The sequence below is a fragment of the Empidonax traillii genome, unplaced genomic scaffold (genome assembly GCF_003031625.1).
Source record: "Empidonax traillii isolate 1590-97213 ecotype Southwest subspecies unplaced genomic scaffold, ASM303162v1 scaffold22:size5013007, whole genome shotgun sequence".
Taxonomy (NCBI): Eukaryota; Metazoa; Chordata; class Aves; order Passeriformes; family Tyrannidae; genus Empidonax; species Empidonax traillii.
Window position 1 is genome coordinate 4,854,396 of NW_020955215.1, and position 24,514 is coordinate 4,878,909.

General features: G+C 41.8%; 2 long non-coding RNA genes across 2 annotated transcripts in view; one reads left to right on the forward strand and one right to left on the reverse strand.

Moving 5' to 3' along the window:
- Positions 1 to 3,030: 3,030 nt before the first annotated feature.
- LOC114067264 lies at positions 3,031 to 6,889 on the reverse strand. Its single transcript, XR_003573363.1, has 2 exons — positions 5,684 to 6,889; positions 3,031 to 3,186 (listed from the first exon to the last, which is right to left on the reverse strand). It is a non-coding gene; the product is annotated as an uncharacterized LOC114067264 (long non-coding RNA).
- A 358-nt stretch (positions 6,890 to 7,247) lies between these two features.
- LOC114067270 overlaps positions 7,248 to 24,514 on the forward strand; it is a 139,409-nt gene continuing 122,142 nt past the window's right edge. Inside the window, exon 1 of the long non-coding RNA XR_003573364.1 lies at positions 7,248 to 7,496. This is a non-coding gene — a long non-coding RNA (uncharacterized LOC114067270). The remainder of the gene's footprint in view (positions 7,497 to 24,514) is intronic.

Consider the following 24,514-nt stretch of genomic DNA (forward strand, 5'->3'; position numbering starts at 1 on the left):
CCTTTAGATGCAAAGAAATGATGTTTTAATGAGCATGGCAAACTAAACAATTGTTTGAAAATACAGAAAAATGACAATGAAGTGAGAGTAAAACTATAAGGAAGTTGTATGTCACTAATTTGGCAGATTTTATATATCAAACATGACATATTTTTAAAAATTTTATATATATGTAAGTAAGAGAACAACACAAAAGAAAACACCCATTAAACCAATCTAGTTGAGTAAACATTCACATTGTTCCTTGGGTTGCTTGAATTCTCTTTCCTTTTTCAGCACTTTCAACTTTATACAACATCTAGACAAAGCAAACCTTGCAGTTACTATGCTTTGTTTCATTCTTTCCTATTTATCTACAGTTTGATAAAATGTGTTTAGGCATCCAATCATTTCATTAGTGATTGCTATGACACATTATTTTTGTAACCTTAAAACAGACATTGTAGATGACACACCCCTGAAAACGTAATTCCTGCTCAAACTTCCCGTTCTCCTACAGATGCCTCCCTTTCTTTGTGCACTGCAGGAGTTCTAACCAGTAGGAGTGATGAATGGACCCGTTTCTTTGCATTATACATATTTACAGCAAGTAAACTGTGTGTGCCGTATCACTTTATGAATCTATGGCCCGGTGCTGTTATAGCCAATGCATTAAATATTGGGCTTCTCGGGGACTGCTCGGTGCAGTTTAACACAACAGATAATGAAAGGAGATCAGGCATGAAAAGTTCCTCTTTATCTTGCACCTTTCTTCACACAAAGTAGCTGATAACAGCGAAGTTCATCATCCTTCTTTCATACAGCATTCAGGAAACCAGGCACTTAAACCATGACCTTCACAGGGAGAGGACTGTGTCATCCTCTTTTGGCAGTAGCAAAATAGGGCCCTGATCCTGAATGGAGTTGTTGGATTTTGTCAGAAGATAAATTAAGCAAGTGAGTACTTTCGTGTGCTTGCATGGAACTTCTTCTCAAGGAAATACTTTGCATCAAAAGAAAACAGTGTATAGGAAGGCACAGAACATAAAAATTAGTCATGAAGGATGGGGTAAATTACGGTTGAACAAAGCAAAAATAAAATTAAATAATAGCTTACTTAAGACCCATCTCTAGTATTTCATTATTTTATTAAAAATGCTGTGCAATAGCAAAGAAATTATGCTACCTGTTGGAAAAAAAGTGATCCAGATCTTGAGAGTTTTATCTTGTTTTCTTATTATTTAATATTTCTTATTCTCTTGATAATTCTATATTAAGAAAAGGAAAAATATTGTTCTGTTATATTTTACATTCACAAGTGAGCCCATGGAAGTTAAAAGGATCCATTGATCTGGAAAAGTATTTTTAGGTAACAAATTCAGCTTTCCCCCCCCCCTCCTCCCTCGGTCTCCAGAATGGTCTTATTTAAAAGCAACAAACACTGCTGGTGAAGTTTGCGTTGGCATTTCATACGGGGATACAAGTTTATCACTTAGAAGGTAAACTGTCATGAACTGCATGCCCTGTTTTATATATTGGACTCTTCTGTTTTTATGGGGTTTTTTTTGTTCTCATCCTTGTTTCCCCAATCATTCTTTGCATTTTTCCATGCACCCTGCAGCAGGTGATTTGTCTGTACCTGTTTACACCCTTATTGCTGAAGCAGACTGCAAACTTAACATGCTTTTGAGTCAGACTTCAAAACTTGGACTGACTGATTTCAGTATTATGCAAAATAGCTACTGCATCCTTTATACCCTGCTAGTTTCCTTTTCTCTTTATTTTCCCAGATATGTTATTCTACCACTTATTGCAGCTAAAACAATTCAAATGACCTTTTACCCAGACTAGGTACTAGAACCGTCTGTGTGTGGTGCCATTTACCCAAACTCAGCCCCATTCACTCTTGAGCAGAGTGTGTATCTGTGGTGTAACTCATTCACACCAAAACCACTTCATACAGAGCTGAGAAAAACCACTTCTGGCATCAGAAATAAATGTTGACTTTATCCTTTGTTCACTTCGTCAGTGAACTTGTTATTACTGTCCAGAATACTCCTCATAATCACCTTGGAGTATTTTCTCCCACTCCAAAAAACCAAAGGCATTTCCATATATGAACAACTACATAAAGCAAATAGTTTTCCTTTAACGTGATGGCTACAACCTCTCAGTAATTACAGCGGGAGGACAAGTGAAACTGTTCATCCTCTGCCGTGCCAGTCGTTTAAATGGTTGAGAGAATAAACATTGCAATAATTTGCAACTACTCTCAGTAACAGTCAGGAGTTTGCAAAATCGAGCTAAGGACTAGTTAACAACTGTATTTTCCATTTATCTTACAACAGTAGTGACAGTACAGATTTCAGTATGGGGGAACTGGAATCCAAAAAGTGTATCAGAAATCAGTAGGACTCCAGTAACTGGGTGGGCCAAAGGAAGGTGAAAGACCTGGGTCGTGATTCACAGAGTAAGAACTGCCCTGATATCCATGTGTGTGTTAGCACAGTAACTCCTGTGGAAACAGTGCATCCCACCAGCTCTTCAACAGCGACACCTAATTTTAATACTAATAAGGTGATGTGTCATGAGAGCTGGACAATTTAAACACAAGAATTCTTCTCAGTGCCCAGTGAATTCTTCTCTTGATCAGTCAGATGAGCAGAGGCTCATCATTTGCTTACAGATGGCATTGGCCCAAGTCAGCAGCTGGTTAGGAGCCCTATTCCTCAGAATTCCTTTGAAATATCTGTGGCCAGCAGAGGCACTACAGGGGAAAAGGGGGTTAGGTATGTAAGTGCAGAGCCTGCTGCGTGCAGAGCGCACTGCAGGCACACACCAGGCCACACGGGTGGAATTCTGAGGAGTTCTGCATGGGGATGGGGTTCCATCAGGGATGGCTGTGCATACTGAACACGCTCATTGACAAGCAGCAATTCCTCTGAAGTACAACAGTGTTCTGTGCCTGTAAAAGTCTTCACTTTTTCTCTATTTTCCACTGAGCAGGTATTACCTACAAGGACTTTCCATCTTTTTTTGTTTTATTTTCCCCCTCCTCTTTTTCTTCCAGAACTGCAAACTTGTTGATGACACTGAATTGTTCAGAGCTGTTCAAGCATATACCAAGTGGCTTTCTACCTGCTCAGTGCTTCCATTTGAGCCATCTCAAAGACAGGCTATAATTCTTGCAAGGTGGATGGGCTGGTTCTAGAAGAGAAGGGGAAAAAAAAAAAAAAAAAAGAAAAAGGCTAAAGAGACTGGAAACTATCTGTAAATACTAATACAATTTGAACACCTTTCTTTTCTTGTTGTTTGACAAATTACACACAGCTCCTGGCAATATTTAAGAGGTGACACAAACTCTCTTATTGTAGTATCAAACAAACAACACATTTACTAAATTACCAAAGATGGTTATTCTAGTTAAAATTCTGTGTTAAAATTCTACATCATGCCATTCCTCCTCTGTTGGTAGCTCACTGCATGACATCAAGCTCCTTCTCCCACACCACCATTGGTTACTTCCTTGGAACAGATAGATATTCCCATGTGCATTCTTTTTTTTCTACTTTTTTCTTATTCAGACTACTGTTCAGAGAATGTATTTCTTACTATGCAATTGCAGGCATAGGATTAAGAATGAAAATTGGACATCTGAATCAGGTGCAACTAATGATATTCCAGTATATATGATAAATGTAGGAAGTTGTACCAGTTAATTAAAATAATCCTCTTTACAACATGTTAAAGCATTTGAGAGGCATTGTTCAGGAGGATAAGCTCTCTCTTTATTCTAAAGAGTCCTATGTTGTTACGGTGGATCATTGCATTTCACAAATTCTAATTTACAGGGTTTGAAAAAATTGCAGCTATCACCTGGGATGGACCCCTTGTGTGATGCCAGCCAGTGAACTGCACCTGAGCTTCACCCAAGGAACCCCTCCAACAATCCCATAACTTTCATTTGAGGTGCAACAGAACTTTCAGAAAGATTTTCATTTCTATTTAGAGTGCAAGCAACACCAGAATGCACATCACATAGGTAAAATGTTCCTGTCGTTAATAAGCTGCAGTACTAAAATTTCACCTTGGTTGTGCAAAGCATTTACATGGCATCAGCTCCCAGAAACTCTTTAATTACACCTGTTTTATTCAAGTTGTAGCAATGTGTGTGGTGGAGCAGCTACATGTGAATAGAGGAATAATGATATATAGGGACACACTGAAAAATCAGCAGTTCCAGGTCAGAAAGTTCAGACGTGCTTAAAAGGCAAGGGGACAAGCACCCAGCAGTTCCCACCACTAAACTGCTAATCTTTCTTGTTGTCTCCTTTCTTCTTTCCTTTTAAATCACACTGAAGGTCACTTTTTCAAAGAAGTGTGAGAAGATAGAGCCGTGGCCCTTCTGAAAGGGCACAAGATGCTCTCGTGTCAGCAGGTTCTGTGAGTGACAAGGTGATTCTGAGAGAAGCCCCAAAGATGTGAGGGACTGAAGCTGATAACTGATGCAGGCTGTGGGCAGCGCATCACAGCCCTGCCTGGCATGGAGCAGTGACTGAGGGAGCCAACAGGGGCAGGGATCCGGCTGCAGTCCCATTCCTCAGGCACTTTGCTAAAATCTGAAGGAATACTCTTATATTCACTTGAGATTCACTGCTTGGTACTTGTTCTTGGAGGCACTTACATTCTTTCCTCTAAAGAACTAAACAGAGCTGATGTATTTAAAACGTGAGAGAGGAGGTGTAGCCAGTGGTCACCATTTACCTACTAATCCAGTAGTTAAAGAGATCTGACCCAAGAAATGAGGTGCTTGGTTTATTCTCTGCAGCCTCATGCATATTCAGGGGCATGTCTCCCACTCCCAGGAGATTACCCTAAGCATCAGATTAAAGGGAAGGGAACAAACCTGTCTTCTGTTGAAGCTGTATCACCACATCTAAAGGAATCCAAGATCATTATAAACAGAGAACAAGAGGAAGAGAGAGCATGGTTCCCTGTCTTCTGTTAGCACTCTCACTTTAGGCAGAAGACACAGTTATCCTTCTAAAACCTGCATTAATTGTCTCTCAGTTATTCCAGTTTTTGTATAATTAACATTATTCCTACGTGTGGACACAAAACCAGTATTCTCACATTGGTCTTACTAATACTGCCTAGACATGTAACTTGTGTTTATTTTTGCTCTGATGCTCTCTCTGCCACCCATCCACTCCCAGCTGTCATCTTCACTAACCCATAACAGTGGGAGCATGTATTCAGTTATTCACCAGGACAAACTAATGCTGTTTATTGTAAACTGCCTTCCAGAAAACAGTCCCCCCAGCCTGAAATGTCACCCGTGTTCTTTTTCGCTGGGTGCCTGACCTTGACTTCAACAGCTCTGTTGAACAAATGAGGCCACCTCACCAAGGCGCCTGGACGGGTCTGTGCCATTAACCCGTATCCATCATAATTGACCAGCAACAAATCCTTGTTGCATGGCATTTAATCAGCCATTTGTTTGTTCTCTCTCAAATCACTGCTGTTAAAGTAGCTTTGCAATATTCTGTAGATCACTGCTAGAAATACTCCAGTGGGATAAAGTTTTACAAATACCTTTAGAATGTGTGAGCCAAATGAATTCTGGTTTTTGATAATTTCTCTTTAATCATCATGAGCATCAAGTCACATGCTTTATGGACGGCTATTGCAGACATTCCATTACCTTTTTCACTCAAACTTACATTTATCAAAATGTTTAATTCTGTCTTTCCTCTTGATAGGGACAACTCATTACTTAACTGCAAGTCTTTTTAATACATCTCTAGCATTCCTTTTTGCCATCTAGTTTATTTTCAGAGATATTATTTCCAGTAAAATGACTGTTGCAGTATGTCTGTACACAAGTCTCTCTGCAGAATCAAGACACTGCCATGCAGAGTACATTAAAATCTTGACCACAGAGTTAAAGACAAGGACACATCTTGAAATCTGTGAAATGCCATGGAAAAAGATGAGGCCAGGGAGAAGCTGTGGCTCTGAATCTTCTTCACTCCTGTGAATAGATGCAGTCCTCAAGCGGCACCATTGCATGTAATTTCCCGAGTCCTACCAGTATACTCGACTCTCCCCTTTTCTCAATTAACCTTGAAAAGCTGAGAGATGCTTCCCTGCTGCTTCCTGGATTGCCCCTTAAAACTCCTGCTCTTTGTTGACAGTTAAAAAACTACAGTTGCAGTTGGAAAATTAACTCTGCTGTAGTTTCTCTCTAATCAGACATTCACAGTACACTTTCCCCAGCTACAGCTAATCCAGTGCGCTCCAATTTACTCCCTTTCCCTGCAGAGATTTTCTATTTTATGGAATATGGACATGAAGTTGTTAAGTGGCATTGTCGGCCCTGCTGCCGTGCATTACCCGTGTCCAAGGCTTCTTTTCACTGCTGTTTCTGTGATTCCTGGTTAACTCCAGTTGCTGCTTTCCCTTTGGCCTTGCCAGGAATACGTACTAAGTTTTATGGGTTGGCATCAGCTTGTGCCTGGCAGTTCGGCATCCTCTTGTTTCCTGATCTACTTTAGTGCTCCTGCTTTTGGTGGTCTTGCAGATGTGCAGCAGTGGTGTGGTGTGTGTGTGTGGGGGGGAATCAAAGGTTCAGTAACAGTCGACAGTGAATTATTTCAGAGAAAAGACAAGTATTCTGCGCAGAATTTGGAAGTAACGCTATATAGAACGTGATGTCTGGGGCTCGCCCGTGGTCAGCTCCCAAGATTATAGCTAAAGTAATTCCATCCTGCAGAACTGACAGCAGTTTGCTGAAAGGGTTCTAACTCGTGGCCAAAGGATGGCAGCGGTATATTTAACAGCTTTTCTGCCGTCGCTGCCCCCTCGGGCCCCGGCGGGCGGTGGGAGGGAGGTCCGGGGATGGGCATCCCGGCGGGGACCGGGCGCGTCCCCGCCTCCCGCGGCGCTGCGGCAGCGCTCGGGCCGGGGCAGGGGCGGTCAAGGCAGCGAGGGCACACACGAGCGGCGGTGCCATCGCCGCCGCCGGTGCCATCCCCGCTCCCGTCTCCTCATCCCTGTTCGCATCCCCGCTCCGCCGCTGCCTCCCGGCGCGCTCCCGGCCGCGCGCGCGTTCCCGCGGGCGGGGGGTTGGCGGCGGCGCGCGCTCCCGGTCCCCTTTGCCGGTGGAAGGAGGGGGGGGCAGGAGCGGCGGGGCCGCGCCCGGAGCGCGGCTGAGCGGGGCGCGCTCCCGCTGCGCGCTCCCGCCTCCCCGCGCGCTCCCTCCGCTCCCGCGCTCCCCCGGGGGCGGCGCGAGGCTGCGGCTGTTCCCGCCGCTCCGCTCCGCTCCTGCGGGAGGGACGGGACGGGAAAGGAAAGGAAGGGAAGGGAGAGGAGAGCAGGGCAGAGCGACAGGGAAGGGGGGCGTCCCTCCCCTCCTCACTGGAGGAATCCGCACCGGTGCGAAGTTGTCGCCCAGAGAACGGCGAGAGGCGCTCGGGCTGCTCAACCTGCTGCTGCCGCCGCCGCCGCCGCTGCTGGTAAATGCTCTTCACTCGGTACTTGCCGACATGCTCGGGGCTCTCCGCTCCGCTCCGCGCTCGGCAGCGGCGCCCGGAGCCGCAGCGCTCTCGGGTCTGTGGCGCTCCTGCCTCCCGCGTCCCCCCCGTGCTGTAATTGCGTTAGCGGAGTTGACAAGTTGGGATGCGGGATGTGTGTGTGTGTGTGTGTGTGTGTGTCACACCCGGGCACTGCGCGGTCCGTGTGCCGGAGCTGGAATTCAGCACTTGGAGAGGTCATTAGTTGCATGAGTTCCAGGGAAGGAGGATTCTCTCTGTGCCTCTGCAATAAGTGCTGCTGCTGCTGCTTTTCTGCCTGTTAATTCTCATCCTTCATCGCTGGTATTTCTGATATTTTCACGGTGGTTTAATTTTGCCTTTGCTCTTTAAGCTGCTTCTTTTCCTTAATTTATTTATTTTTTCTTTCCCCCTTTTCTTCCGGGCTTGAAGTACGATGTTGTTATTTATTTTTTCAGTGTTTGCCAACAGTGTGGGAAGGTATCGCTGATTCAGAAACTATTGTCCACAGCGCGTCTCGGTTAGGAAAGGGCAGCAATAGGAGAAGGCAGGCATTTGTATTCCGAAAGGGAATTAAAGAAAAAAAATCTGCATCATTGCTGCAGATTTGCAGGAAGCACTAAGGGACGGTAATATTTTGTTGTTGGCAAAGGTAATAAACGTAGACGCGCTTTGGTGTTTCACGTACAGCCCTGCGATTGAGCTGTTTGGGAATTGCTCTTAATAATAAATTCCTGGCTGTGGAGGCAGAGATTGCTGGCATGTATCACATCCAGCGCTGAGACAATGTACCAGCGTGTGCTCACAGCGGAGCGCGTCCCTGGTAGACCTTACGTGGAGTGGCAGTTTGACAAGACATTGTTTTGTCTCTCGCGTACACCCAAAGTGAAATTTAAATAAGGAGCCTTAATGGATGCGATTTGAGCTCTTAACTCCCTGTCTCTGAACCAGAGTCCTTTTTCAACTCTTCTTGTTAGGATTCATGTGTAAACATTTATTTGTAGTGGTGTCAGGGGATTTAATAGTACCGATGTCTTAATGTGTGCTTTTTATGCCTTTCTTTTTTTTTTTTTTTTTAAAACTTCCATACTTAAGTGTTCTGTCCTTTTAAAAGGCTCAGAATATAACGGCAAATATTGTCTTGTTGTGTGTATATCTGTGTGCATAAATATTTAAATATTTATATATAATGTTTGGCTTGTACTTGTTTAAATTCACCAAACCTTGTATTGCGTGGAGAAAACAGGTGTTATAACAGAATTGAAATGGAGGAGCACAGAATTAAAGGAGATTTTGTTTATAAGGTCCAGCTGAATAGTTAAAAGATTATGTAAGATCGAAGACATTCAAAATGCATGTGTCCTAAAGAAGTAAAGTCTAGCAGCAGTAATTTAAGAACATAAAGCTTTACTGAAACAATACAGAATGCACTATGTCAATAAGTATGTGTAGCTACCTAATATCCTCACAGAGCACTTTATGGAATGCTCTTCCAAGTCTGAAGGATTTAAACCCATAGTCTTTTAAGTACAGAGTTAATTAACAAGTAGTATCACCTGTTAGTGTGGTTACTCTAAGTGTAATAGTTAACACTGGCTGTGCAGTCTCCAAGCTTTTCTTCGAACTTCAGAGGAATTGAGAGAGGTGATTCTTTCTTCAAGACATTTGAGTTATCATTCAGCTGGTACAGAACCACCATATAGAACAACGACAGGTACCTTTCTAAGGGGTTGATGGAAGTGCTGGATGAGAGGTGATTTTTACAAGGGGCTGACAACCTGAAGATAAGTGACATCTCTTGCTTTGCCAAGATTTCAAATATATACAAACAGTGTATTTAGGCATCATTTTCCTGTGCATTGGCAAATCAGTGACCGAGTTGACAATTAATTTAGCTTGGCCCATGTGCTGAGGTTTCCAGTCGCTGAGTAATAAATAAAAACTAGTCATTTATTACACCGACATAGATTGTGTGGTATTAAAAAAGCCAGCTGTGAGAGCTGAGCTTTAATTCATTTTGAGAGGAAAACTTTTTGAGCTGTGATTTCTTAGTGTCCTGGCAACGTGAGAACTCGAAGAAGCATTTTTTAATCCAACTCTTAACAGGCTTATAGCATGCTTCAAAAAAAAAAAAAAAAAAAAAGTTTCCATCCAGATAATGTTTGAATTTTCATTCTGCTTTTTAAAAACATTTCCTGCTAAGACAGTGCTTATAGAAAACACTAAAATTTTAGTTCTCTACGTGCTTACTTTTTATAGGGTTAATGGAAAAAATAAAATAATGGTCTTCCTGTGTCATTAGATTTCAACCGCTTGGGTAGCATGAGGAAAATTAACATGTGAACATCATTAGTGATGTTTCCTGTAATTACATTGAACTGTATTTTCATTTTTAATATTTCACACTAAAAGTCAAGGCTGCATAAGAAAATAGAGGAGGTGCTTTCTCTTGTTAGGTCACAGAGATTAGCAGTGGTTAATATTGATTTGAGGAGGCTGTTACATTTCTTTGCCTTTTTAAAGACCAATTTTATTTCTGGTGAAAACAGCAATATATATATCAACTTGTCATATACTGTGGACATGGCTTTGGTATATTCCTGTCAAATACTGACATTTTTGTTTCTGCAGTCAAAGAAAATGTCCTGTGAACAGTTTTACTGTTAGAGTAAGTAATGGTGTTATCTGCATTAGTGATTGTGTGCTTAAAATTATTTAGAACAACAGAGAAAAGGGAAAATGTTCAGTTCAATCAAGGTCAATGTCTAGACTTTCTTGCCTGAGAGGTCAAACTAAACTGAAGGTCAAATTAGATGGAGACAAAGCTCAAGCCTCTATTAGACCACTCAAGTCAATATACCAATGTTTGAAAAGCTGTTTTGTGTTTGTTTGCAGTTTACCATGAATTTAATCCCTCAATCCTTAATGTTTTTGGCAAAAGATGCACTTAGGAGCAGCACCACTGAAGTCCATGCTTAAAAATAAGACTAAAAAAATATTGGACTCTTCTTTAAACAATAATGTTTTATATAAATGGATAGTTCTAAAAAGTTTGACCTCCCTTGCCCTGGATCTGTAACAGTAAATACAACCTTAAAATATAAATTAAATTAATTTCCACCAAACTGATTAAGATAAGAGATGTTTTATTCCCAACTTGCTCTTTCAGAAGGTCAATATTTAATGGAAATGGCAAGGTTTTTTCCAGGCTTTTTTTTTTTTTTTTTTTTAAACTCTACATTACTTAAAATTTCACAAGACCTTTACCAGGAAGAACAGTCTTATATAATTCTTACTGTGCAACAAGAGAAAGGCTTGTTTTGCTGATAATAAATACATGTAGAACCGGTCCATACTTTGTGACCGGAGGTGTCCCAGCCCAGAGCCTTCAATGCCAGCTGGTGGTGACTCATCTTTCTCATCTCTTGCTGCACGAGAAGCTCCTGTACAGTGAGCTCTGAGTTATGTAAGAGGTGGGCTATGAAATGACTGGTGAATCAGAGTTCCAAGCACACACTGGACCAGCTCCGTGTCCTGGTTGTGTCTGTAACCTCACAGAGCCCCTGTGTCTGATCCTTGAGTGGCTCCAGCGATGTGTAACGTGTTTTCTGCAGTACAGTCCCACCTAATCCAATATGGATTTAAAAGATACTTTGGGGCATCCTCTGTTAGCTTGGCTTTGTCTCACAATTATTGGCTGGCACTGGGATCTCATAATGCTGGTGGAGTTCCAATACACTGTTTTAAATCCACCTTGCTGACTGACTCGATATAATCAGACAGACTTTTCGGATCAGCAGGAAGCATGCTAAGCCGTGATATTATTCCTTTTTTTATATATTTTTTTAAAAATAGATTCTTTTTGGTTGAATTGATTGACGTTCAGTGCCAAATCGTAATAAATTGTCTACTTTCATCTTCATTGCTGGACATTAATAACCTTGTAGTCATCCAAACAGGGATGTAATTACAAGATCTTTAGGAACAAGCTGCACAAAACTGAATTACAAACTTAGGTTTAGCTGGGCAGGTTGTGAATGGATACACAGGGCATACACTGCCTTACACCAGTGGCAGACACCTTCTGGGTAACAGGGAAACAACTGATTTTAAGTCAGGCTTGCTTTCACTCAGGAACAGGTTTTATAGAAGATAGATTTTATTCTCTGATTAATGGAAATGGAGTTGCTCCGAGCTAGGGTGGTTTGGCTTTGGGGATGGTTTTGTTTTGTGTTTTCTTGCATTGAGTTGTATTTTTTGCCAGTCAGTTAGTATGGGGAAATTAAAACAGAGTATCACCCTGTTTGGTTTTGGATAATAGAGTCCTTGTTGTAGTTTTCTTCTGAAGAAACTTCTTGGCCAAAACACTGACTGTAACCCTTCCACACTACAAATAGGTGTTAAAATGATATGAAATATATAAGTAGCTGCTCTTGAAAGATTTTCATAGCACTTTGGGGCACACTGTAGCTACCTTTAGTAGCAGCATTTAAAGCTTTTGATTGGTCTCAGTTCTCCAGATTTATCTGTTGTTTCTGAACCCACACAGGCAAGGAAAGGCTCGTTCAGAGAGGGGTGTGAGCCTATGGAAATCATGAACTTTTCCTAAACAACTGAATTGTAAATGTTGGTTCTGTTGTGGGTTTGGCTGGCTCTGTACAGTGCTACATGTCAACTGTTGTAGAAAAATGTAAATGTAAGAGGTGTAAGTCAGTAGAAAAAAATTAAAATTTACTAGGACTTTCTATATTTTACTGCTTTACATGTGAGCTCACATTCCTATGCAGCAATGGCTTCATAACAGAATTTTTATTTTAAGATTAAAAAAGTCACTAGACAATTACACTCACAGAAAGCTTTGGGAAAATCTATTGTTTATATTTTATTTTCCCAAAGCTTTCTGTGAGTGTAATTGCCTAGTGACTTTTTTAATCTTAAAAAAAAAAAAAAAAAGGAGAAATAAGTTCTCCTAATAGTGTGCTCCAAGATTGTAAACAATGGTAAGCACCTTTTTCAACAATAACAACAACAACAACAAAACGCTGAATATTTACAAAAACAGAATACCAGATCTACAAATATAAGCATGACACTAAAGAAAAACTTTTTGATCTTTAAAATTAAGTTCACTTTACTTGCTTCGCTTCCTTTGCCAATGCTGTAGGAAATACTGTGTTTGAGTCAGATGCTGGAGGAAAAACGAGGCATTAGCTTTACATCAATTGAAATAAAGGAGCAAAGGTAAATATTAAATGTATCATAGTGTATAAAAATAGATTCCCTAGGGAGGAATGTTATGCACTTCAAACTTGCAATATTAGATGAGTTTTCTGAAATTAATTAAAACAAGTTCTGCAGTTCTGCTGTCACTGTGCAATCCCTACTTTGACCATTACTAAAGAATTAGGCATTTAAAGAAAATGATTTTCCGTCTTAGTTTGTATTTCCACAGGTCACAGAGTTGGTTGTGCATGTGCATGTGCAGGCTCTTGGTGCATTTGGGTGTGGCTCTGTGCTGAGGGACTTTCACAAAGTTGTGCTCCATCAAGAATATAGTCTGGAACACAGAACTTCCTCTGAAGGGATGTTTTCTTGTCAGGGCATTTCTTCTGACTTTTCTCTCCGTAGTTTTGACACAGAGAAAATGTTTTTACATTGTCTGTGGTTTTCTGAGAGGGTGGTATTCTGGTTTGCACGAGAAAGAGCGAATACGAACATCCACAAAAACATAAGCCCTAACAGGATAGGGAAATAGTTTTCTCTCCTACTTCAGCACAGCTGACTGAGCACTAAATTCAAAAGGATTATTATTGAGTCTAGCAGAAAAAAAAAATATTTTGTCAGACCCCTTCCAACGAGGGTAAAGTTTTAGACAAATCTTACTTTATAAGAGAATATTTCAATGAGTTGAAACGTGATACATGTAACTACATCTGTAAGTAAACACAGCAGTACCATGGAAGTGGATTAGCAATTTTAATAATTTTATAACAGCTTGATTTGTCCATGGTGTTTGTATTGCATGTGTACAGTTACAGAAAACATGATTGAGCTTATGTACACATATGTGTGACACATGGCAGTCTGCCAGCATTGAAAATACAGAAAATTCCCATAGTGAACAGCATCCATCAGTTTTGGGAACATGTGGCCTAAATATCAGCTAAAGAACCCTGGGAAAAAAACCTGTTGAGGGAAGTGCTACATGTGCAGATTGCTACTGGAAGTGGAGCAATAGAGAACAGGTTTTTAAGGAAAGTTGACTGTTAGAGCTAAGTGTGTGCCTATAGGATGATCAAAACTTCCCATAAGCTGTACTCTAAGATCGATTCTTCATGTCCCTCAGGACTTAGTCTTGCATCTCTGGCTGTGGAAAATCCTTGAGAAAAGAACCTGCATCTAGGTATTTCAGTTAAGGCACTTGAAATAAATGTGTGTGTCTGGTAGTTGAGTCGAGTCTTTTCAGGAAAGATTTACGAGAAGTAGATGGTCAGGTAGATTATTAGGAATCTAAAATCAAGATACAGTAACAAAGATTTGTGTACAGCCTCAGTCACAAAAGGAACTAAACCTTTTTTGTTTTTGCAGAGAAGTCAGCTGGCTTTAGTTGCCTCCCTGCATAGGGACTAACCTAAATCTCTTTTGCCCTTTCTCTCCAGCTGCTTGTTGTGGGCACAGAGCAGTGAGAGGAAAAGTCTTAGTGCAGTGCTAAATTTGGAAGGCACAGCTTTATTAACCAATACTGAAGTATGTGGTATTCCAGTGCAAATCTTAGCTGACACCAATGGCCTCAGCAATGGAATAAAGAATAAGCTGTGCAGCTGTCTTTTCTTTCAGCTTTCCTACCTGCTAAGGGATTCTGACTGAAATCCAGAACATTGTCACCTTCTCTCTTCTGTGCAACCTGCTTGAGGTTGAGAGATGACATGAGAATGGAGCTGCACAGACCAAATATTTCAGAATCGTGACAGTGGTCAGGACTAATGCTGAAATGGTTCCCTGTGCAGCAGAACTTGCTGCAGCATTTTTCTAGGCAATCAGAGTCACAATTATTTCAGTATTCCTTCTAAGACAGTCCCTCTAGAAGGTGGAAATATCTTCATGGCACTTTGTTTCACCGCTGCAGGGCAAAGGGGAGACACAGTCCTTCTGAAATCATGACATGGATAACCAACATGTCTTCCACTGTAACTAATCTTACCATCACAGACAAAAGCTGAAATAGTGAATCCTCAGTGGATCACTGTCATCTCTCTCTTCCTCCTGCTGCTTTTGGATCATTCCCTAGCAAGATGCTACCCCTTGTACGAACAGCAGTTTTCCTCTGGGCCGTGAAGAGGGGTAGCAGGAGAGAAGTGCAGGGGAAAAAAAGTAACCTGAATATTGCCTCCCCTGCCCTGGGGGTGTCTTTTCTCTTTCAAAATTTTGTTCATGGCCTTTGGCTCCCCCAGTGCGTTGCTGTGACTGGGGTGAGCGCCTGGGAGACCTCGAGCCCTGGGTTGTGCCTGGGAGCAGTGAGGGAAGAGCTGGCAGCTCCTCCTGGTGTTGTGTTCCTTGTTGTATTACCAGTGAGGATTATTAACTAATGAGTTGAATGAGAGAGACCTTTCCCTTGGCTTTCACAAGCAGCTGTCACTGCTGGAGAGAAGAAGTGGCAAGAGGTGAGTAGAACCTGTGGATTGCCTGTGGAGTATTTATTCTTCTACTGAAGCTCTAATTACCTAACTGCAACTCTTCTTCCATCTCTACAGCAATCCCAGGGGCCTCCATAGGTTCCTCTAGTTCAGCTGGCATTCTGTATCAGCTACCTTCAGGCTTAAATTGCTTTTCTTTTTCCTTTAAAGGAGCAGTAATCACTTCCCCCTGTGTTTCTCAGTCCAAAATATAAGCCCTTAATAGATTGCTCTTTTACAGAGCAGCTCATGCATCTCCTCCACGCCTGTCGCTCTGCCCATAACCTTCATTGACTGGGAGGCTTGGATTTTATACATTGCCTGTTCTGTAGATCTTGAACTTGTTGTGAGTTACAAGATTGAGATTTATAATTGTACCCCAGTTAGTTTAAGGCCAGCTTTTGGGTGACCTTTTCCCTTTGCACAGGGTTCTGGGATAGAGAGAGCTGCATCACTCTGTTTGCCTCAGCATCTTCTTGGGGAAAGTAAGAATTAGGATTCTGTGGATACTCCCAACATCGACGGTCAGTCCCTTCTTCCCTGATGACTCCTTGCAAAGGAGACAATCTTTTTCATTCCTTTGCTCTTGCAGAAGAGAAGCAGTGTGGGGTGTGGGATTTAGATCCTTTGTAAAGGTGCTATGATTGCTGCTTTGTTCTGCCTCCATTTGCCAAAGGTTTTCCATCCAGCCCTGGATACAAAAGAGCCTCTGATTATTGAAAATTTCCTGGCCCCTGGAACGGAGTGTTAGAAGTCTGATGTATAGTCAGATGGGTTAGTCCTAGTGAGGCTGAAACCTGGTGGATATTCAGAAAATCTTTAGGCTGTTTGCATGAAAACAAGTAATTAATCCCTATGAATTTTAGGAGTGTCTTTAAATTTGTGACATAAAAATACTTTGATATAATGACAGCTAAGCCCGAATTAGCTGGGTTTGACTGCGAGGGTCTGATCCTGCAAATAGTCGTTATTGTCCTGCTGTTGTTCAAATGGCTGTGTGTGAGAAAGGATCACCTGCTAAAGGCAACCTCTGCTAGAACATGTTTTCCCCATTGTCATCCACTTGCAGTTTAGTTTAATTGATACATTTGAAAGAATGACACTTAAAAGATGGTTGGGTGTCCCTTCAATTTTACTAATGAAATGCTGTTTTGTACTTGCTAGGCCATAATATTGGCACAGCAGAACCTACAATTTATAGCTAGCAGGTATTATTTTCAAACTAAGCAACAACAAACATATATATGATCTTGAATTTGTGGGAGTGATTGTAATGATTTAGGATCGAGCCTGGCTTACACATGCTACTGTTTTAGCTGGGTAGGGAGGCCAGCTTCTTGTTTCTAAGTGTTTTTCTTTAAAGAAAAAGAAAATAAAAATGAAGCTTGGCACCACACATTACGAAAAGAATCGCTGAGGTTAAAGAAAAAGGTACTCAATACTTGGTTTGAGATTGCTTTCCATTTAGGCAGTGCAAGCAGAAGTAAACCCAGGGACTCTCTTGTATTGAGGAGCAGCTACGTGTTACTCCATCTGTGTCTCACCTTGTTTGCAGAGCAGGGTATTGGCAGGCCTGGCAGGTGGAAGGGCTGTGGCTGATGTGCTGTGCCCTGGGTCCAGGTAGTGAGCTAGCAAAAATGGGGATTAACAAATGCCTTGCTGCCTTCCTTCTGATGTCGCTTATCTGCTCTGCATTTAACTCTGGCACAGCAGTATTTAAAGCTCCATGACCAAGGGTTATTTGACTTAGTTCAGTCAGTTCATGAATATTTTTGGACTGATTTGTTGTGAATGGGTCTGTCTGTGTCAGAAGTCATGGTAGGCATATCCTTGTGAATTTTAAAATAATGCTTTCTGTGTCAGGTGGTTGGGTGGTGAATTTATCACATTTATGCCATGACCCTTAAAGGAATCTCTTTGGTTGGATGGGGGTCCATTTTCTCTCTTCCACCTTCCTTTCTCCCCATTGCCCACTCTGCTGCCCTCGGTCACTGCTGGGGAAGGTTTTACAGGTATAGTTTAAAGTTTGTAGTTGACTAATTATTGCCAGTAGTTGTATGTGTACTTGGTGCCATTTCTTCTGTGTGTATGAAGTCTTATTTGTGTCCATTAACAGCAGATTAGAGCTAAATGCTGAATGTTCTGAATTGGTGTTTATTTCCACTTTGCTTACTTTGGAAGTCCACAGAGCTATTTATTCATCTTCTCTACTTAGCAGTTATTCAACATATCAGTTTGCTCACATAGTGAATCTGTAATAGCTTTTTGTATTATGGAAAACAATCCTTCCTTGAGTAGGGAAGCAGTGGTGCAGGATAAGCAAATGCACTGAAAAATAAGTTTATTCTCCACTTAGAAAAAAGGGCTGTTGCAGTCCTGCTGATAAGGGCCTGGATCTGTTGCCTCTGAGTTCACCCACTCAGTTTACAAACTGTGCTTTCCTTCCAGCCCTCCCATAGCAGGTTCATTTGGGAACTGGATTTACTGCCTGAAATGTATCAGTTTTGTGGAAAGATGTGTGTCTTCGGGTTTGCTAATTGCACACCTTTTGCCATTGTGATGTTTTTTCCTTTTTAATTGCAAATGTTTCAATTAGAAAGTGTTTTGGAAGATGATAGAAGTTGGATGAGGTTCCAGTAGTGTAGGAGGGAAAGCAAAATTAATCCAATTTTTAATTTCAGATAAACAGCTTTATTATAGAGGCTATCTTCTCCCTTTGTGATTAGTCTGAACACGGACAAGAGTCTTTTGAAAAAACTAAACTGTCTGTATTATGCTGGAAATACTTGGCAGGTAGATGGCCTGTTCACTGACTGCTTTTAGCACATTATGGGACCATGTTCTTCTTTCAGACACCAAGCTCAGGTTTGGTGGAATAATGAATGCCCAGTTTAGCCCTTCTCTTTAACACTCTGCAGGCTGGAATCCTTTGGTGGGCAGGGTGGATGTACCTCACTGCTGACCATGACTGTGCCACAGAGGTGCCAGAAGCAGCTGTGCCTCTCCCAAATTAAAACTGAGAGGCAGTACTGAAACCCCACTGTCATCCTGGTTCCCATTTCCTTGCCATCTCATAAGTTCTGTGCTGACTAAAAGCTGAAATTTTGGAACACCAGAGCTGAGCTTCTCTTAACTCCCGGGACACACCTGGCAGGGACTATTTCAGTCTTCTCATACGCCTTAATCCATTATCCCTGTGAATAATGGAACACAGTGGCTCACAGTGGAATATAGTGTCTCAATGGGAAACATGTTTTTGGGAAAACTGAGTAACTTAGATCTTGGAGCTGCCTGCTTTTCTTAAGTGGTTTATTTATAGCTGTCCCTAAGTCTGTTGTATGTGAGTTATTCAAGACTTTGCAAGATGAATTTGCAGTTCTGTTGCAGACAGCAGTTTCTTTCACCATGAGAGAGACTTTCTTTCCCCTCCCCTTTGTTGTGTCTGTGTGTTACAGTTAAAGCTCATTTTCAGGACACTGTTTTCAGGACACTCTTTTAAATGCCATGACTCATAATGGCCAAGACTTTATGCCTACATAGACACATGGCCAGAAAAGGAACTCTTAACCTGGCTGCTCAATTCCTGCCTACTATTCCAACAGCCTTTGAGTTCTGTTCATCTTAGTTTTGAGGTCCACTGGACTTCTCAGACCTTCTCATCTTTCTGTTTTTCCACTTTCTGGCAGGAATTTCAGCCCAGAAAGACTACTTGTTCCTTGCCACAGTTGGCACAGCGTGCACTTCATGTGCACTTCGAACAGCTCTGCTCTCCCTTTGGACTCCTTTAAAGCTTTCACCAAGTGAGATTGAGGCTAGAAATTAGAGAAAACAAATAAACCCCAAACCCCAAATCCCCTTTCAGATGATAACAATAGTAAAGCATAGTACATCTGCAGTGGCTGTGAAATCCTCACTGTTAGTGATATTACAGTGCAGACTGGCCAGCCATCCATCTGGGATGATAACATTACCATTGATAGTGGCCTGCACCCGGGGACAGATTAGACAACTTTGCAGTGGGCATCTCTCCCAGCCTTATTTTTCTGCAATATACTGGACAAGCACTTTATAATAGAAATAGGTGGATTTACACAGATGTCTGCCAAAAACCCTCCAACTTTTTTCGAAGTGTGTTTCTTGGAAATTGAACGTATCTCTCAAGTGGCTGAACTGGTGTTTTGAGTTAGGACAGCTGAAAACTTGGATGGTTAGAGAACGGTAAAAATGTTGTACCTGGATACAAAATTCCTTGCTATGACAAGGTGGGATATTGCGTTGCTTCTGTTAAACTGGTTTTTTTCTTTTTCAGGCTTCCTGTCTAAGCAAGCCCTTAATGTATGGAAGGAGGCTAAGATCATAAGATAGCTGTTTTGCTGAGCTGTTCTGTACGTGCTGCAGCAATCTTCTATCTCTGTAGTAAAATTTAGCACTAATAAGTGTTTGTATATCCCAGGCAATTCATTTGGCATCACGTACCCTAAGAACAACATCCAAATAACTAGTGAGACTCCATCAAATACCATGGAAAGGAAAGGAAAGTGTCCTTATTTGGTAAACGAACCTGAAACGTGAGGAATAAAATCACAGAAAGGTAGATCATGATTTACATCATACAGAGATTCTGAGAGGAGAGGATAATAGTAGCAAAGTCTTCATGGTAGTCCCTCGAACACACATGAAATAGAGCAAGATGAAAGACTGGAGCGATAATGGCTCTGTGAGGGAATGTCCTGCCTCTCTCCTTGTTTCCCTGTATTGCATCAGTACTGATCTTTTTACATGTGGAAATAGGTGCCCTCTGTGACTAGCGCTGTATCAGTACTGCAGAACGGCTCCTTGAACTCTGAATTCCACTGAGGTATCCCCGGATGCCCCAGATACTGCTGAGGCTTTCCCTGGAAAACAAAATGGCTCAGAAAAAAAACTGAACGATTTTTCAAGGCTGGCATAACCTTCCTGCATATTTTTCTAACATAAATTACAGTAGGATTAGCAAGTAAAATATTGAATATTGTCTCTTTTAATGCTACCCTTTGAAATTAATGGTAATGATGATTCCCCAGTTTGGGGAACGTGATAGTGGCTTTCTAGTGACTAATAGCTCCAGTCAGTAATGTAATAGATTTCTGCAACATGATAATGAAGAAAATTCTAATGAAGGTCACATAGCAAATGGTTACTGAATTGTTCCTTCTAAAAATCCGTCAAACTTTGCAATAATTTCTTCAGGTTTTGTTAAGCAGGCTTTTTAACCCCTGATGACAGGGCTGTGATCATTACAGATATTTCAGTGATTTTTGTGGGAAGAGCAGACCTGGTCCATCAGGCTCTTGAAGAAAATTGAGGCTGCTTAGCTTGATGCATGATGTCAAAGCCCAGTTGGGTTTTCAGACTTGTTAGGTGACACGGCATTGTTGAACCTGACAGCGAAAACAGGGCTGGGTGAAGTCTCATTTTGCTGTTTTTATCTCACTCTCTCCATCCTGGATAACCTGATGGCAAGATGCAAGTGAATGTATCGCTATGGAACTACAAAAGTTTTCGGTTGGTACTGTTGCTGATTGGGATTAATGGATGAGGCTTTTCATGTTACACATGTGGAGGACTTTTACAAGGGCATTGGAAGGAATGAGTCGTGTCTTGTAAACAATCTTGTAAAAGCATTTCTAAATTGTGGCTAAAATCAAATGTGTTATTGTAGAATATTTTTTCCTGATTTGCATTTGTGAATCATTCATCTGTTTGTCATCAGCCAGTGGTATTTCTGCAGTGAGTTTCCGTTAGCTATCTACAAAATAATTTCTTTTTGTACAGAAGACTGATTCTTATTCTGGCCTAGTTATGTTGGAATTACAGGATCGTTAAGGTTGGAAAAGGCCTCCAAGATCGAGTCCCACTGTTAACCCAGCCCCACTGTGTTCACAGCTAAACCATGTCCCCAAGTGCCACATCTACATGTCTTTTAAATACCCCCAGGGATGGTGATTCCACCACTCCCTTTGGCAGCCTGTTCCAATGCCTGGTCTCCCTTTCTGTGCAGAAATTGTTGTTCATATCCAATCTAAACCTCCCCTTGGCACAACCTGAGGTCATTTCCTCTCATCCTGTTGCTCGTTACCTGGGAGAAGCAAGCCCTCACCTGTCCACAACCTCCCTTCAACCTCCTTTTGTCCAGGCTGAGCCCCCCCAGCTCCCTCTGCTGCTCCTCATGGGCCTGACCCTCCAGAGCCTTCACCAGCTCCATTGCCCTTCCCTGGACACATTCCAGCCCTTCAGTGCCTTTCTTGCCAGAAGGAGCCCAGAGCTGGGCACAGCACTCCCAGTGTGGCCTCACCAGTGCCGAGTACAGAGGGGCAGTCACTGCCCTGCTCCTGCTGGCCACACTGTCCCTGGTACAGGCCAGGTGCCATTGGCCTTCTTGCCCACCTGGGCACGCTCTGGCTCATGTTCAGCCACTGCTGACCAGCACCCCCAGGTCCTTTCCCTCTGGGCACTTTGCAGCCTCTGTTCCCCCAACCTGGAGCACTTTAGGGGGTCTTTGTGACCCAAGGGTGGGACCCAGCTCTTTACCTTATTGAACCTCACACCACTGGCCTCAGCCCATCGATCCTGCCTGTCCAGATCCCTCTGCAGACTCTGCCTACCCTCAGAAATATTAGATGACTAATTATTTCTCTGATAGAAAGTAAACACACAAAAAAATTAAAAAAAAAAATATATTCTTAAATCTACGAGTATTGAAAGAAACATGATTACTGCATTTTCCTGTGAATCAGTAGCTTAAAGTGAGGGTAATACTACAAAAATATAGTTCAAGTTAAGCATTGGCAGACAATCTTACATAAAACCCTTGCTGCTCAGAATGTGTTTTGGAAAAAGCACAACACCATGTAGGCTGTTATTTTGTTCCTGTGTTGAGATAAATTTGGAAGGATGTGCATGTATACATACAATTTCCTTCAAAAAAGGGAGTGTGGGAAGTTTCTGATTGCTGGTTCAGACTTTCTCTTCCATCTTCGAGGAAACAAATTTGTATTAAGAGGAGGTATTAACTGTAGAATTATTACTGAATTAAATAATTCCTATCATGTCTGTTGAGCTTTTTCATACCAAAATGTTCCTTCCTAGTTTGAGATTTGTATCTGAAAACTAGAAAGGAATACAGTAACTTTGTTTTTTTTTTTCAAAAGACCCTAAATCTTCAGCAGATACTGAAAGGATTCTAATGGCTGATCTGAAAAAAAAATAATTTTTATTCAATGTATTTGAGAAGGGGAGTTATATCTTATTTCCAAATATAAAATAAAATCACAATGTAGTACAAGGTATATTATAGTACTTGATTGTACTACAAGTTCATAATATTGTTTTAAGATTAAGGTTTTCAAATTAAAACTAAAGTTTAGAACTACTGGGGAAAAAATATATATCTGTGTGTCCTTCATTATGTTTCATTTAACTCCTATAGCAAAACTAGGCAAATAAATACATGCAATCTGCAGGTCCTAAATAAATTTACTGTGTCAGAGAATTAAAAAAAAAAATCAACCTTCTTAAAGCTTTATTAATTTATTTGCTCATTTTCTAAAACATTTCTCTCTTTAATTTGCTTTTCTGTTACACTTTAACAATATGCATTTTTGGGTCAAACCAGATTTGTCATAGATCTTCAGTGTAGCGATGATTTCTGTGCAATGACTGTTAAATCCTTGATTATGTTGTGAGGAAAAACGTAATGAAGTTATCTAGTACCTTTTTTTGGGGAGGAATAGCTGTAGTGTTCTAAACACATTCAGTGTGGTGCTTGTGGAGCTTTCCAGATAAGATGTAAAGCAGGAAATTTGTATATTGTTCAGCTGCCGCGCTGCAGGTGACAAATTTGTAGCTGTTGCTTGGTGTGTTTGATTCTTGCCATGCAGAGTGACAGGAATGCAGGTTAGAGGGCACAGAGTTAATGGTCCTGCTGGCTCTGAATTGGTTATGGTCCTAATCCCTGTGATTTCTCTTGTCTGTGATGCAGAAAACTGGAGAACGTGTGTTGTCTGTTGAGCAGCTCCCACTGCTGCCTGATGAGCAAGGCATGTCAAAACCAATTGCAGAACACGGGGTCATGATCTCAGAGTTCCCTTTGGGTGCAGCCTGAGCCAGTCCTGGGTGTTGGCAGAGCTGCCTGGGTCAGCTCTGTGGGACTTGGGGTTAGTCTCTGCTGCCTTTATAATACGTGCCCTTTCTAAGAGAAATGCCTGCCATGCTGGGGTCTAGCCCTCTACTGGCTCTATGATATGAATCCTAGAATCTCTAAAATTGGAAAAGACCTCCCAGATCATGGAGTCCAACCTTTGATTGATCACCACCTTGTCAAGTAAACCCCTGAGTGCCATGTCCGGTCGTTCCTTGAACACCTCCAGGGATGGTGACTCCACCACCTCCCTGAGCAGACTGTTCCAATGCCTGACCCCCATTTTCAGTGAAGAAATTGTTCCTGAACTTCGGCCTGAACCTCCCCTGGCACAGCTTGAGGCTGTTTCCTCTTGTCCTGTCCCTTGTTCCCTGGGAGCAGAGCCCGGCCCTCACCCGGCTCCACCCTCCTATCAGGGAATTGCAGTGAAGAAGAAGGTTCCCCCTGAGCCTCTTTGTCTCCAGGCTGAACAATCCCAGCTGAACAATCAGCCACCCCTCATCAGACTTACTCTCTAAAGCAGAAGTACTAAGTGAATGAATTATGCCGGATCAGAAGGGTAGGAATTCTTAGATTTGCTATTGGAATGAGTTGTTTTCTCCTCACACTTTGATGCTGTCCATCATCATCATGTCATTGGTATGGTACCCTGTATGAGAAATTAAAAGGGTGTATGTCTGATTCCTAAGAACAGATTTTTCATTTTGTAATCTGTGACAAGCGACCAGAACGTGAGAAAACATGATGGCCTTTCTGCTTCAGACATATCTGTCTGTCTGGGGCTGAGTGCATTGTCACAGACAGCAGCCAGTGCAGATAAAGAACACGTGATGTTAGATACACAGGGAGATGCCTGTGCATCTCCAGATTTGATGTATGAAGTATTGGGGGTGAACTTTTTCAACTGAAGTGAGTTGTCACAGGTCTCACTTGCACTTTCATCTCAATCTACTGGCATGTTGAATTCTGGGCTTGTCCAGACTGCATGGAATAGTGAAGCAAGGTTTATTCCATTATTCTCATTGCCATATTCTCTGGGAGTGGACTTTTCATTTATTTCATGTTCTTAGAAGTGAATATTGAAGCCCAGATAGTTGTACTCTGACACCTTTCCAGAGCTGAAAATTCAG